Here is a 14,664-nt window from a genome sequence, read left to right as displayed (position 1 = left end):
CAGGGGACTGGAATACAAAAATAGGAAGTCCAGAGATACCTGGAGTAATAGGCAAATTTGGCCTTGGAGTACAAAATGAAGCAGGGCAAAGGCTAACAGAGTTTTGCCAAGAGAACACATTGCTCATAGCAAATACCCTCTTCCAACGACATAAGAGAAGACTCTACACATGGACATCACCAATGGTCAATGCCAATATCAGATTGATTATATTCTTTTGCAGCCAAAAATGGAGAAGTTCTATACAATCAGCAAAAACAAGACCAGGAGCTGACTGTGGCTCAGATCATGAACTCCTTATTGCCAAATTCAGACTTGAGTTGAAGAAAGTAGGGAAAACCACTAGACCATTTTCAGGTATGACCTAAATCAAATCCCTTACGATTATACAGTGGAAGTGACAAATAGATTCAAGGGATTAGACCTGAAAGACTGCTTGAAGAACTATGGATGAAGGTTCGTAATATTGTACAGTAGGCGGTGATCAAAACCATATCCCAGAAAAAGAAATGCAAAAAGGCAAAATGCTTGTCTGAGGAGGACTTAGAAACAGCTGAGAAAAGACTATTGAAAGGCAAAGGAGAAAAGGAAAGATACATCCATCTGAATGCAGAGTTCCAAAGAGCAAGGAGAGATAAGACAGCCTTTCTCAGTAATCAATGCAAAGAAATAGAAGGAAACAATAGAATGGGAAAGACTAGAGATCTCTTCAAGAAAATTAGAATATTTCATGCAAAAAGGAGCACAATAAAGGACAGACATGATATGGACCTAACAGAAGCAGAAGATAGTAAGAACAGGTGGCAAGAATACACAGAAAAACTACATTAAAAAGATCTTAATGACCCAGATCAAATCAGAGGCCTGGTCAAAACCAGGGGTTGGAGCCCAAATAGCAGACAACCGGTTATCAAAAGTCACTTGAACTTGAGAGAGGAACATGTTTCCAGTTTCAACATATCATCCTAATAATTCTCCATTGTTTCTGGTCTCTTTCTGAAGCTATGCTAAAATCTGTGACTACTCAGGAACTCACATCCTATTGGAATTTTACAAGGAAATCAGTGTCTTGTTAAAGTTGAGTGCAACCAGGCTTCATTTTATTTACTTTTGTATTGTAGAGAAAGAGAAGTATCTTTCCTTCTACGTTGAGGAGCTGAGGCCCCTGTAGCAGAAGACAAATTAACAAAGAAAAACAAACAGATTTATTAGCATGTGTACTACCTTAGCATCTCAGTGTTAAAGAAGCCATCCGTCAATGCAGGAGATATGGGTTCGATCCCTGGGTGGGGAAGATCCTCTGGAGAAGGAAATGGCACCCCACTCCCAGTATTCTTGCCTGGAGAATCCCATGGACAGAGGAGCCTGGCTGGCCACGATCCATGGGGTCACAAGAGTCAGAACTGACTGAGCAGCTAACACACAGACACACACACACATTTCATACGTACATAGGAGAAACTCTGGGATTAGTAACTTGTATTGCTTCCCATCCTGCTCATAGCGCCAGCTGCCTCGCTGTTCACACTGTCCCCACAGTTCCTGAACCCAGGGTGGGCAAGTTGCACGCTAAGAAGCTGGCAGGAAACGCGAGGAGCCGCAGCAACTACAGACAGGTTTATTCTCTTCTGGCAGGCATAGCACCCGTTCAGATCAGTTCAGTCACTCAGTCGTGTCCAACTCTTTGCGACCCCATGAACTGCAGCACGGCAGGCCTCCCTGTCCCTCACCAACTCCCGGAGTTCACCCAAACTCATGTCCATGGAGTCGGTGATGCCATCCAGCCATCTCATCCTCTGTCGTCCCCTTCTCCTCCTGCCCTCAATCCCTCCCAGTATCAGTCTTTTCCAATGAGTCAACTCTTCACGTGAGGTGGCCAAAGTATTGGAGTTTCAGCTTTAGCATCATTCCTTCCAAAGAACACCCAGGACTGATCTCCTGCAGCGGACATAACACAAAATGATGCGTAGCAGCATTCGCGTGCATTCTCTCCTTTCATGGTTGACGCAGCCGACACAGCCGTGAGGCAGCCGCAAGCCCGGCTGCTTCCGGGTGGAGCTCGTGCGTCCCTGCAGCAGGGCGGGAGAGCTGGTGACGCATGTGCAGTGCTGTATGTAGCTCAGCGGTACATAGTCACCACCGAACGTGGGTTGAGAGAGCCTGACCGCCATCTTCGCTAATTTGCTCTTTCCTTACGTAACTCAAAAGAAGTGGCTAGGAGGTGGGCTTAAATGACGTAATTCCAAGCTCCAGATAAAACAAAAGCAGACTAAAGCAGCTGTGCATTATCGGGTGACTGGCTAAGCTACAACTTTTGGTGACACCAGGTCTGTGCCAGAAGCCACTCAGTACTAGATTGTCTTGACCTCCTGGCTGCGAACAGCATGCTTATCTGTGCATGAACCACGCGTAAAGAAATACACGCCGGTTACAAATTGGTCACCTCAGTCATGTTCACGTTACACAAATAATCATTCCTCTTTTGATTACTTGTGTTGAAAGAATCTGGGTAGCCTGATACGAGAACAGCATTTGACCTGTCACCTTGTTTCTCTGGTGGCAATGTACATAAAATGCTATATTGAAGTGTATTGTGTATGATTTTTTTTTTTTTTTTTACTTCTTGGAAGATACACCGCAAGCTACATTTTCTTTACTTAGTAGATCAGACGTTGTAATTTGACTTTTGGGGGTCTTTTGTAAGTTCTTATACTGAAATAGAATCAAATTTAGACACATTTTTAGATGGCTGACTAAATTTGCATCACTCAATTGGTAGAAGTTGCTAAGCTTTGTGAAGATGGAAAACAGAAAAGTTACTCTTGATTTTCAAAGTCACATGCTATGCTAAGTCACTTCAGTCGTTTCCGACTCTGCGACCCCATAGACGGCAGCCCACCAGGCTCCCCCGTCCCTGGGATTCTCCAGGCAAGAACACTGGAGTGGGCTGCCATTTCCTTCTCCAATGCATGAAAGTGAAAAGTGAAAGTGAAGTCGCTCAGTCGTGTCCGACTCTTATCGACCCCATGGACTGCAGCCTAACAGGCTCCTCCGTCCATGGGATTTTCCAGGCAAGAGTACTGAAGTGGGGTGCCATTGCCTTCTCCGCGAAGTCACATATCCCCATACTATTCAATGTCTACGTTGGAATGATGCTTTGGTTCTTTACCAAGGTTTCAAAAGTAATGTTGATATTGCAATGTCAAAAATTATTGCAATCTGAGCATTACATTAAGAAATAAAATTTGTATTTTGTATAGGTTACACTGGGACATTTGGAAGGTGTGCTTTGGTGTAGTTAGGCTGAAAAAGAATCTGATGGCGATAACGTAAACATTAACTTGCCATCGATCATTTAGGTGGGATGTGAAAGAGAGAGGTGAACTCAGCACAGAGGTATAGAACAGAGGACAAAATAGAGGCCTTGATCATCAGATAAGAGAACCTAGAGGAGACTCATTTCACACATTTTTGGATTTTTCCTTCTAGGTTCTCATAACTGTTATATCATTTACTAAAATTACTCAGGCTGATGAAGGATAAAGAATCTTCTAATGATATTCCTTGGAACATAAATTAATATATAGAATATTTGAGACTCTTATGCAATGAGGCAGTCACCACTCCTTAGTCTTAGCTGGAACACTCAGATTTCCTGAAAGAATTCAGACTTGGCCAATCAAAATGTGCATTGATTAATCTAGGAAGAATAGTGCTTCTGGGCAGTTTTGAGAGAAAGCATAGCCTTCTGCATTTATTCTGTTCTGAGGTCACTGTGTATTGGGTATCTTCCATCTGCCACTACAATGGCATCTATAGTGTTTTCTCCTGGTGGCTGCCTGATTATGTTCTACTGCGTGTGCTGTGTGCTGTGCTCACTCACTCAGTCCTGTCTGACTCTTTGTGAACCCACGGACTGTAGCCCACCAGGCTCCTCTGTTCATGAGATTCTCCAGGCAAGAGTACTGGAAAGGGTTGCCATGCCCTCCTCCAGGGGATCTTCCTGACTCAGGGATCGGATCTGCATCTCTAAGGTCTCCTGCATTGGCAGGCAGACTCTTTACCACTAGTACCACCTGGGAAGCCCCTGTTGTCTAATAAGAGGACTAATTCTCTAGTCTGAAAAGTGAAAATCTCTGTCTCTTTGGTTACATCCCTAGTGAGTAATCTGAAATCATATGTTAATGTTACATGCTCAGTTCTGCCCTCTCAGATTATTGGACAAGCTTCCAATAATTTTTTGTTCTGAATTTTAGTTGATTTACAGTGTTTCAGGTGGGATTCCTTCTCAGATTCTTTTCCATTAAGGTTCTACAAGGTATTAAATATAATTCCCTGTGCTATACAGTTGGGCTTCTCAGGTGGCTCAGCAGTAAAGAATCTGCCTGCCAATGCAGGAGACACCTGAGATGGGAGTTTGATCTTGGGTTGGGAAGGTCCCCTGGAGAAGGAAATGGCAACCCTCTCCAGTATTCTTGCCCGGCAAGTCACATGGACAGAGGAGCCTGGCAGGCCAGTCAATGGGGTTGCAAAGGGATGGACACAACTGAGTGAGTGAGCATACTATACAATAGGTCCTTGTTTGTATATTTTATTTGTAACAGTTTGTGTCTGTTAATTCCAGATTCCTAATTTATCCCTCACCCTTACCCTCTTTCTGTTTTGGAAGCCACAAGTTTGTTTTCTGTGTCAGTGAGTCTGGTTTCTGTTTTGAAATATGTTCATTTGTATTATTATTATATTTGTAGATTCCACATGTAAGTGATATCATATGATATTTGCCTTTTTCTTTTCACCTTGAGGGTAGACATAGCCCGATATTTCGCCCTTTGCTACATCTGAAATGCAGGGCTCATGCCACCAGCTCCAGTTAGGCTCAGGTGTTTAGGCAACTCTTTCTCTTCTGGCTGAAAACTGTTAACCAGCTTACTCATGTGAGGGATTCCCCCAGAAGTGTTAAATCCTATGAACGTTATCCATTGGTCCTTTGAGTAGCTCTCCCAGCATTTCTGGGGTCTGCATATTCAAAGGGAGGTTCTGGAATACTGTTATGACCTTATTTCTTTAAAAAAGTGAATAGAATTAGGTCTAAACCATCATTTATCCTAATTCCCTTTACATATAATATTTTATTTTCCCTTTGTTATTCAAATTTTACCTTTAAATTCATATACTTCTAATAAAACTTTCTTTTAATGTTATAGCTGTTTCATAGTGAATTTAAAATATTCCTCTTCAGTTATATGTTGGGTAAAACTTAGTTTTTTCCTCTAAGTGAACTTTTAGCTCTGATGATTTTATTAGGGCCCATGCAATCAGGTAGACATTAATTGATCTGTGTTTTTTCCCTTAGAAAGAGGCAATAGAACTAGAACTTTAGAATCAGAGCAATCCTAAGTAAGATCATGGCTCTACTCTTGACTAAATGACCTTGTAACTTTGACTTCCAGTTGTCTACTGTATGAGTTGGTGATAATAATACCAATTGGGATTCATTCCCAAAATAAACTGCCTGGAACATGGTAGGTATACATTTAATGGAAGTGATTATCTTTGTACTGCTGCTACTGCTGCTAAGTCGCTTCAGTCGTGTCCGACTCTGTGCAACCCCAGAGACGGCAGCCCACCAGGCTCCCCTGTCCCTGGGATTCTCCAGGCAAGAACACTGGAGTGGGTTGCCATTTCTAGTAGTGAATAGTTAATTATAACAAATTAGAGAGTTTTTTAAAGTGCTATGTAAATAATAGATACGAATCCTTTTCCTCTCTAGAAGACTGTTAATCAGATGAAATGAATCTAAACAATATAACAATATTATGTATTTTTTTTTTGCAACCTACAAATAAAGATGATTCCAAAATTTATAAAACTTATAAAAATATCTGCTATTAATGAGGGCTAGTCAGCTGGAGTGGAGAAGGCAATGGCACCCCACTCCAGTACTCTTGCCTGGAAAATCCCATGGATGGAGGAGCCTGGTGGGCTGCAGTCCATGGGGTCGCTAAGAGTCAGGCACGACTGAGTGACTTCACTTTCACTTTTCACTTTCGTGCATTGGAGAAGGAAATGGCAACCCACTCTAATATTCTTGCCTGGAGAATCCCAGGGACAGGGGAGCCTAGTGGGCTGCCGTCTATGGGGTTGCACAAAATTGGACACGACTAAAGTGACTTGGCAGCAGCAGTCAGCTGGAGTAAAGGAATGCTATGTTTTTTAGTTTATTTTAAAATATTTCCATCTATTCAGCTTAGTTCCCTCAAGAAGTTATAAATCCCTTTAATAAATTATGAAAAATTCTGCAGTATATTTAAAAATAATCAGAAGCAATATTATTGTAAAAGTCACTTCTGTCTTGGGACCGTGGCTCACCAGTTAAATCATTTTATTCTTGTGTTCTCAAAAATGTTTTTCTCTATTTTGTTATATTTGTAATTTTACTTTTTAGACCTCACATGTATATGATATAATATATAATATAGTATTCATCTTTCTGTGTCTGACTTACGTCACTTAACATAACACCCTCTAAATCCATCCATGTTGTGGCAAATAGCAAAATTTCATTCTTTTTTATGTCCGAATAGTATCCATATCTTGGCTATTGCAAACACTTTTGTTATGAACATTCTGGTAAATGTGATTTCTGGAATTAGCATTTTCATTTTTCGGGGATTAATTCCCAGGAGTGAACTTACTGGATCATGTGGTAGTTCTGTTTTTGGTTTTTTTGAGAAGACATCATACTATTTTCCATAGGAGCTGTACCAATTTACATTTCCACTAACAGTGTACTAGGGTTACCTTTTGAGAAATTAAAAAATGAAACTTCGAAGTTTTGTACTCATTAGAAGTCAAAATTCTCTAACTGATAAAACCAAAATGTAAAGAAAAAGTCTAACTATGTGACTTTTTGAAGTCCAAACACATCTGGAGAATGAAATAAGAGAGGAAGAAGATTGGTCAAAACCAAATAAAATTTTTTATCAAATTTAAAATTTCTGATTGATAGTTGGTCCCACAAGAGGGAAAGGTTTAATGATTCTTTTCAATTAAAATTGATTTTTATATTGAGAACTAATGTATCTTTTTATTAGAATGTTGTTTTCCCTATAAGGCACAATAAAAGTTACAAAAATTCTTAGCTCATATTAGCACTTGTGAATTTCTTTGAAGTGGTGCCAAGTGTCTCAGCCTGTAGTAGCCTATGATAAATTTGGCAAAGCTGTTTTCATTTGCATGACTTTATAAGAGTGTCCTTCAATATAATTATGTACAGTTCTGTTCATTAAACCCAAAGTACAAGCCAAGCTTGGCAATATATTCAACTAACTTTTTGGGAAATTTGTATTTCCTTTCTCAAAATTCAGGTTTTCAGAACCAGAAAGCAATTTCATTCTCATTCCCATCCATGAAGTGCAAGCAAAGCATTTTTCTAGTTTGAATATCCCTGAAGGCTATGAAGCAGGAACCAAGAATGTTAACAAAATGGGACAAAAACATCAGAAGGAAATCAGAACCAATGAAACATTCTCTCTTATAGAGAATGAAATCACAATCAAATACGTACAAATAAGAGTTATATGTGGAGAACAAATCTACTTTGAAGACACAGGCCCCCTGAGATTTCTGAATCAAGAACACACTTTGGTGGTTTATGGAAACCCACATTTTCTCCACAGTTTTTGTGACATTTCTGTTGTGACTTTTGAGAACATTCAGTTCACCCAGAAAAATGGGCAGAATCAATTGAAGAGGAGAGAAAAGGAATATTCATCTGCAGCTTGAATCAATCAGTGACACAGGGGATAGAAAATGTTGCAGGTTTAATTTGGATATGAGACAATTATATGGAAATTAGTAACAAAGATTACCTTAAAATTCTAAATCTTATAAGGCAGATATTTTAGCAACTCAATTATCTTGGACTAAGCTCTCCATCCCGCACAATTCACCAAAGAAATACGTCACCATAAAATGTAGTTGTTTAACTGATTCAAATTAAACTTAGTTTTCTAAAGAAGGGATGGCTGGATGCCTCGTGGACCTTGGCGTGCTTGGCTGTGAGTTCAGGCCAAGTGAGTTTTGTGCTCCCGTGTTGTCTCTAGTTGATGAACATACCATACTTCCTCTACGTCGTGTTTTGTTTGGAGATTTACTGTATCCCTTACAGCAGTAGTTTCCTGGGATAAATTCCCAATGTGAGATGCAGTTATTGATCAGGACTTTGCATATAAAATGATGTAAAGAATAATAGAATGTTGTGATTTTTTCTTCCTTTTAGAGTTGTGTTTGTATTCATGAAAACACAGACTGGGGTTGAGCTTTAAACTTAATATCAGTCTTGTTTTCCTATTAATGTGTGCTACTTTGGGAAGTAGAGGCATTAGGGGAGCTTGATTTTAACAACAACTATTCTAAGTTATTTAATGATATAATGATATGTAGGCAAAGTTTTAGGTGACATTACATTCTTAAGAACAAAGAGAACTTTTACCAACATCAATTTTAGGATTATTATGGATGGCTCTAATGGTCCCTAAATAGGAATCTAGATTTGTTTAGTGGTAGATTTAAAATATAATCAAGTTAAAAGCAAGTTGGGGCAGAGAGAGGGTATTCCTGGGAAATTGTGGCTCATGTTTAAAGACTCCAGGATGTGAAAGCTACTTTAAAAAACAAAAACCAAGGCTGGCAGCAGACTTTGGTCTCCTCACCTGCAAAGTGGAAGAATCAGACTAAATATGAGGCTTCAAAACCAGAAATTCTCAACAGAATAATCCACAAATGGATGGGAAGAGATTAGTATGCATCCTTGATTCAAGAATTGCTATAATAGATTTATTCAACAGATGTTGATTGACTACTTCATAAGCGATGAGGATGCAGTTGAGAAGTGACACCCCTTTCCCACAGCTGCTGCTGCTAAGTTGCTTCAGTCGTATCTGACTCTGTGCAACCCCATAGATGGCAGCCCACCAGGCTCCTCTGTCCCTGGGATTCTCCAGGCAAGAGTACTGGAATGGGTTGCCATTGCCTTCTCCGCCTTTCCCATGGAGTTTTATTGAAATGCTGAGGGTGAGGATGTGAAATAGGATAGGAGGAGACACATTGTTGAACAAGGTAATCTCAGATAGTGTTAATGAAGGAAACCAGGCAGTGTAATTAAAGGCAGATAATGTGATAAAGAAGTAATTATGCTCACTTTGTATTAATTGGGAAATTAAATGAATCACTGCATATAAGATGGCTAGTCTAGCACCTGGAAATGTTAGTTCTCCAACTCTTCTCTAAAGTGCTGAAATTTAAACAATTTCACCCATTTTTCCCACCCCAGTCTGCCCTCAAACCATATGTTTGTGGTAAGTGAAAGTGAAAGTCACTCAGTCATGTCCAACTCTTTACGACTCCATGGACTATACAGTCCATGAAATTCTCCAGGCCAGAAAACTGGAGTGGGTAGCCTTTCCCTTCTCCAGGGGATCTTCCTGACCCAGAAATCTAGCTGGGATCTCCTGAATTGCAGGAGGATTCTTTACCTACTGAGCTATCAGGGAAACCATGTTTGTCAGAGGGTTATGCCGGGGTCCAGCCCCAGGTGGATCCAGGGAATTCGAAGCGGGGACGGCGTCGGCGATCAGGAAACTTCAGCTTATTTAAATGTAATTAAAGATGTAAAGAGTGGTTAAATAAGGATAGCTCAGTGAGGAAATTCAGTGGAGAAAAGAGGCTGAATAATTCAGCCAGAAGGTGAGAGAAAGAACGACATGGGGAGACCAAGTTTCAGTGAACAAGGCCTGCACTTTATTTTCCAAAGTAGTTTTTATACCTTAAGTTATGCATAGAGGATAATGGGGGAAGGGGTAGAGTCATGCAGTAAGCCAGGCTTTCTTCCTGCAAACTTATCATATGCAAAAGTTTAGGTGATTTGCATCATCTTCTGGCCCGGAGGCCTGTTAACATTTTAAGAAACTTATTTTTCTCTATAGGTGATTATTCTAAAGTCAGGCACCACCCTCCAAAAGCATTAGATAAAGTTGCGTTCCTATAGGGCAAAGGTGTGGTGGGCTGTAACAAGAAAAAGAACTCAAGGGTCCAACGTTACAAACATTAAAGCTACTGCTTACACCAATTATATTAATCAATACACTGCCAGGGACACAGCAGATAAGGGATATGGAGACTTAGCAGCAAACATTGGCCCAACAAGTGAAAAACCCTTCACCAATACAATTTCTAATCAATCTTTTAACTGCTCAAAGGAATCTGTATTCAGACAGTTTAGAACATCTCGTGCCTCTCAGTTGGGAGGCTCTGAGCAATCACATGTGGCCGGAAAAACCTATTCAGGCAGGCTAGAGGATTTCCAAAGGAGTTTGTAGGTTGAAACACTATCACACCCAGGAACTTTGTTAACTGGAGCTGTAAGCTAACTCTTTTTTCAGAGAGAGGTAGTGGGGAACAGCCCCCCGTAAAGTCAGAGGTGTAGGTAAACAAAGCAGAAAGTAGGCAGACTCTGGTTTTGAGGGTAGATGCTTGAGAATTTCCAGGGGGACTCCTGAGGCTCGATCCCGCCTTTGCGTATGCCGAGCCTCCTTCCTCATGACCTTTGTCATGGGTGGAGCTCCTGCTCCAGGCAGGGTTAATATAAAAGTGTCTTGCAATTTGAGGTGGTGAAAAGGAATTAAAGTGATTGCACTGTATAGACACAAGTATACTTTCACCAAATGTGTATATGTTAAAAAAAAAAAGAGTCATGGTTCCCTCTTCTCACAGTTTTTGCATTCAGGTAGGAAGGCTTTGTTTCTTTTCTTTGACTGATGTGATCCTGCTGCTAAAGAGCTTATTTGCTGAGAAGTAGCCAGGTGGGTGCCACCACTAACCAGGATCAAAGATTCTACGTTCCATGATAGTCTCTCTTTCAAAGTGTGGCATCTCCACTGCACACATCCTATGGGGAAAAGGAAGCACCAGGGAAGTATGGAAAAATTGTTTCCTGAATTGAAAGAAGAGACTAGTGTGTGAAGGATTGGTAAAATGGTGAACGTGTTGGTCAGGCGTTCAGAGAACCTGTGTCATGGTCTTGACTCTAACTCACAAGTCAACTCACCTGGGATAGGTAAGTTACAGATCTTTGCAACCTTGGCTTCTACATCTGTAGAAATTCTTAAAGATGTGGGAATACCAGACCACCTTACCTGCCTCCTGAGAAACTGTATGCAGGTCAAGAAGCAACATTTAGAAGCGAACAGGAACAATGAGCTGGTTCAAGATCAGGAAAGGAGTACATCTAAGCTATATATTCTTACCCTGCTTATTCAGCTTATATGCAGAGTACATCAGGCAAAATGCTGGGGTGTATGAAGCTCAAGCTGGAATCAAGATTGCTGGGAGAAATACCAATAACCTTAGATATCTAGATGATACCACCCTAATGGCAGAAAGCAAAAAGGAACTAAAGAGCCTCTTGATAAAGGTGAAACAGGACAGCGAAAAAGCTGGTTCAAAACTCAACATTCCAAAAAATGAAGATCATGGCATCTGGTCCCATCATTTCGTGGCAAATAGGGAAACAATGAAAACAGTGGCAGACTTTATGTTCTTGGGCTACAAAATCACTGTGATGGAGACTGCAGTCATAAAATTAAAAGATGCTTGCTCCTTGGAAGAAAAGCTTTGACCAACTTGGACAGCATATTCAAAAGCAGACACATCACTTTGCCAACAAAGGTCCATATAATGAAAGCAATGGTTTTTCCAGTAGTCATGTATGGATGTGAGAGTTGGACTATAAAGAGAGCTGAATGCTGAAGAATTGATGCTTTTGAACTGTGGTGCTGGAGAAGACTTTTGAGATTCCCTTGGACAGCAAGGAGATCAAACAGTCAATCCTAAAGGAAATCAACCCTGAATACTCATTGGAAGAACTGATGCTGAAGTTGAAGCTCCAATACTTTGGCCACCTGATGTGAAGAGCCTCTGTTTTGGAAAAGACCCTGATGCTGGGAAGGATTGAAGGCAGGAGGAGAAGAGGATGACAGAGGATGAGATGGTTGGATGGCATCACTGATTCAATGGACATGAGTTTGTGCAAACTCCGGGAGACAGTGAGGGGCGGGGAAACTTGGTGTGCTGCGGTCCATGGGGTTGCAAAGAGTTGGACAGGACTGACCGACAGAACAATAACAACAAGAATGAGTTACACTCAACTGGTTGATTTCTAAGGTCCTTCTAGCTCTGACAAATGTCTTCTAAATACTGCCTTTGTTAGGCACTATAGCTGAAATCCTTACCAGAGCTATTTGCCACGCTTATTTGTCTGTGATAGATATTTAGTCAGTTGTCTGTTTCTCTTAATGGTACAAAATTGTTGCTTAAAGAAATTATTGATTTATTTGTTTATGGCTGTGCTGGGTCTTCCTTGCTTTGCATGGGCTCTCTCTAGTTGCAAGTGGGGCTACTCTTTCTTGCAGTGCTCTGACTTCTCATTGCAGTGGATTCTCTTGTTGCAGAGCACAGGCTCCAGGCGCGGGGCCTCAGTAGTTCTGGCACACAGCCCAGCTGCTCCACAGCCTGCAGAATCCTTCTGGACTAGAGATGGAACCTGTGTCCTCTGTACTGGCATGTGGATTCTTATCCACAGCGCCACCAGGGAAGTCCCTCTTAATGGTAGTCATTGTTTAGTCACTATTACTAAAAGCTTTCTGTTTCATTTTTTGTTTTAAAATACTTTTATCTTGGTTAACTTGAAGAGAAAGGAATTTATTAGGGCATAGGGAAGTGAAAGTGAAAGTTGCTCATTCGTGTCTGACTCTTTGAGACCCCACGGACTGTCCATGGAATTCTCCAGGCCAGAATACCGGAGTGAGTAGCCTTTCTCTTCTTCAGGGGATCTTCTTTACCCAGGGTTGGAACCCAGGTCTCCCGCATTGCAGGTGGATTCTTTACCAGCTGAGCCACAAGGGAAGCCCAAGAATACTGGAGTGGGTAGCCTCCCCCTTCTCCAGCGAAGCCTCCCGACTCAGGAATTGAAGTGGGGTCTCCCACATTGCGGGCAGATTCTTTACCTACTGAGCTATTAGGGAAGCCATATAGGGAATTCCAAAAATAAATACTGTGAGTCCCTTTGTCTTCTGTATTGCTAGGGCTGCCATGACAAACTGGGTGACTTAAAAAATGGAAATATATGTCCTCCCAGTTCTGAAGGCTGGAAGTGCAAGGTCCAGGTGTCTTAGGACTGCTTTGCTCTGAGGCCTCTCTTTCGCTTGTGTGTCAGCATTCTCCTGCCTGTTCACATGGTAGGACCTCTGTGCATGTGCGTTCCTGGTGTCTGTCTGTCTGTCTGTCTTCATCTCTTCTTTTTATAAAGACACTGGTCAGATTGGATAGGGGCCCACCCTAAAGGGGTCATTTTAACTTAATTACCTTTTTAAAGGCCCATCTGGTTGGATGGCATCACCGACCCAATGGACATGACTTTGAGCAAACTCCAAGAGATAGAGAAGAACAGGGAAGCCTGGCATACTGCAGTCCATGGGGTCACGAAGAGTTGGACATGACTTAGGGAGTGAACAACAGCAAGTGTTCGTAGTGAGAAAAGAGGAATGTGAGTTCTTCTCTCCATGTTATTATGCTTATTCAGGGTGAAAGCTATTCCTATTTACATTTGTTACTATTACCATATTAAGTGAAAGCTTTTATTAATTCAGTATAGAGTGCCTGATATCTGCCAGACACTATTTTAGGACTTGAGACTCCATCATTGGAAAAAAAAAAGTATTAGGAATGACAAAATCAGATAAAAACACATTATAAAGTAATGTATATGTATAAATGTGTTTGTGTATGTAAATATCTGTTAAGTGCTTCAGAAAAATCTTCTCACTAAAGAAAATAATGAAAAATTATATATATATATATATATGATTGATAGGCTATTTCATTCTTTGAAATATCTCAAAATTGATTTGTTTATGTGTACCAATGTATTTTTTATTTCATGCCAAATTATATTAAATGGACAATTTAAAGAATTACTCGGAGAAGGCAATGGCCCCCCACTCCAGTACTCTTGCCTGGAAAATCCCATGGACAGAAGAGCCTGGTAGGCTGCAGTCCATGGGGTCGTGAAGAGTCGGACACGACTGAGCGACTTCACTTTCACTTTTCATTTTCATGCATTGGAGAAGGAAATGGCAACCCACTCCAGTATTCTTGCCTGGAGGATCCCAGGGACAGGAGAGCCTGGTGGGCTGCCGTCTATGGGGTCATACACAGTCGGATACGACTGAAGTGACTTAGCAGCAAAGAATTACTAGTATTATAGTCTCAAAGTGAGCTAAACTCATATTTTAAAAAACAGATTGGCTTGGTTTTGATGAAATAGTTTACTTATTTATCCATACATACATTTATCCATACATACATGAACTATCTTTGCTTCTCTGAGGTCTCAGTTCAGTTCAGTTCAGTCACTCAGTCGTGTCTGACTCTTTGTGACCCCATGAACCCCAGCACACCAGGCCTCCCTGTTCAACACCAACTCCCAGAGCCTACCCAAACCCATGTCTATTGAGTCAGTGATGCCATCCAACCATCTCATCCTCTGTCGTCCCCTTCTCCTCCTGCCCTCAATCTTTCCCAGCATCAGGGTCTTTTCCAATGAGT

At 41.1% G+C, this 14,664-nt stretch overlaps 1 protein-coding gene across 4 annotated transcripts in view; it reads left to right on the top strand.

The window, feature by feature from the left end:
• The window catches only part of SLC26A7 (solute carrier family 26 (anion exchanger), member 7), a 170,217-nt gene that overhangs the window by 62,554 nt on the left and 92,999 nt on the right, over positions 1–14,664 (top strand). The gene's annotated exons all lie outside the window — the stretch shown is intronic.

The sequence above is a fragment of the Bison bison genome, unplaced genomic scaffold (assembly GCF_000754665.1).
Source record: "Bison bison bison isolate TAMUID 2011002044 unplaced genomic scaffold, Bison_UMD1.0 scf7180017858048, whole genome shotgun sequence".
NCBI classification, from domain to species: domain Eukaryota; kingdom Metazoa; phylum Chordata; class Mammalia; order Artiodactyla; family Bovidae; genus Bison; species Bison bison.
This window is presented reverse-complemented; position numbering and strand designations above follow the sequence as displayed.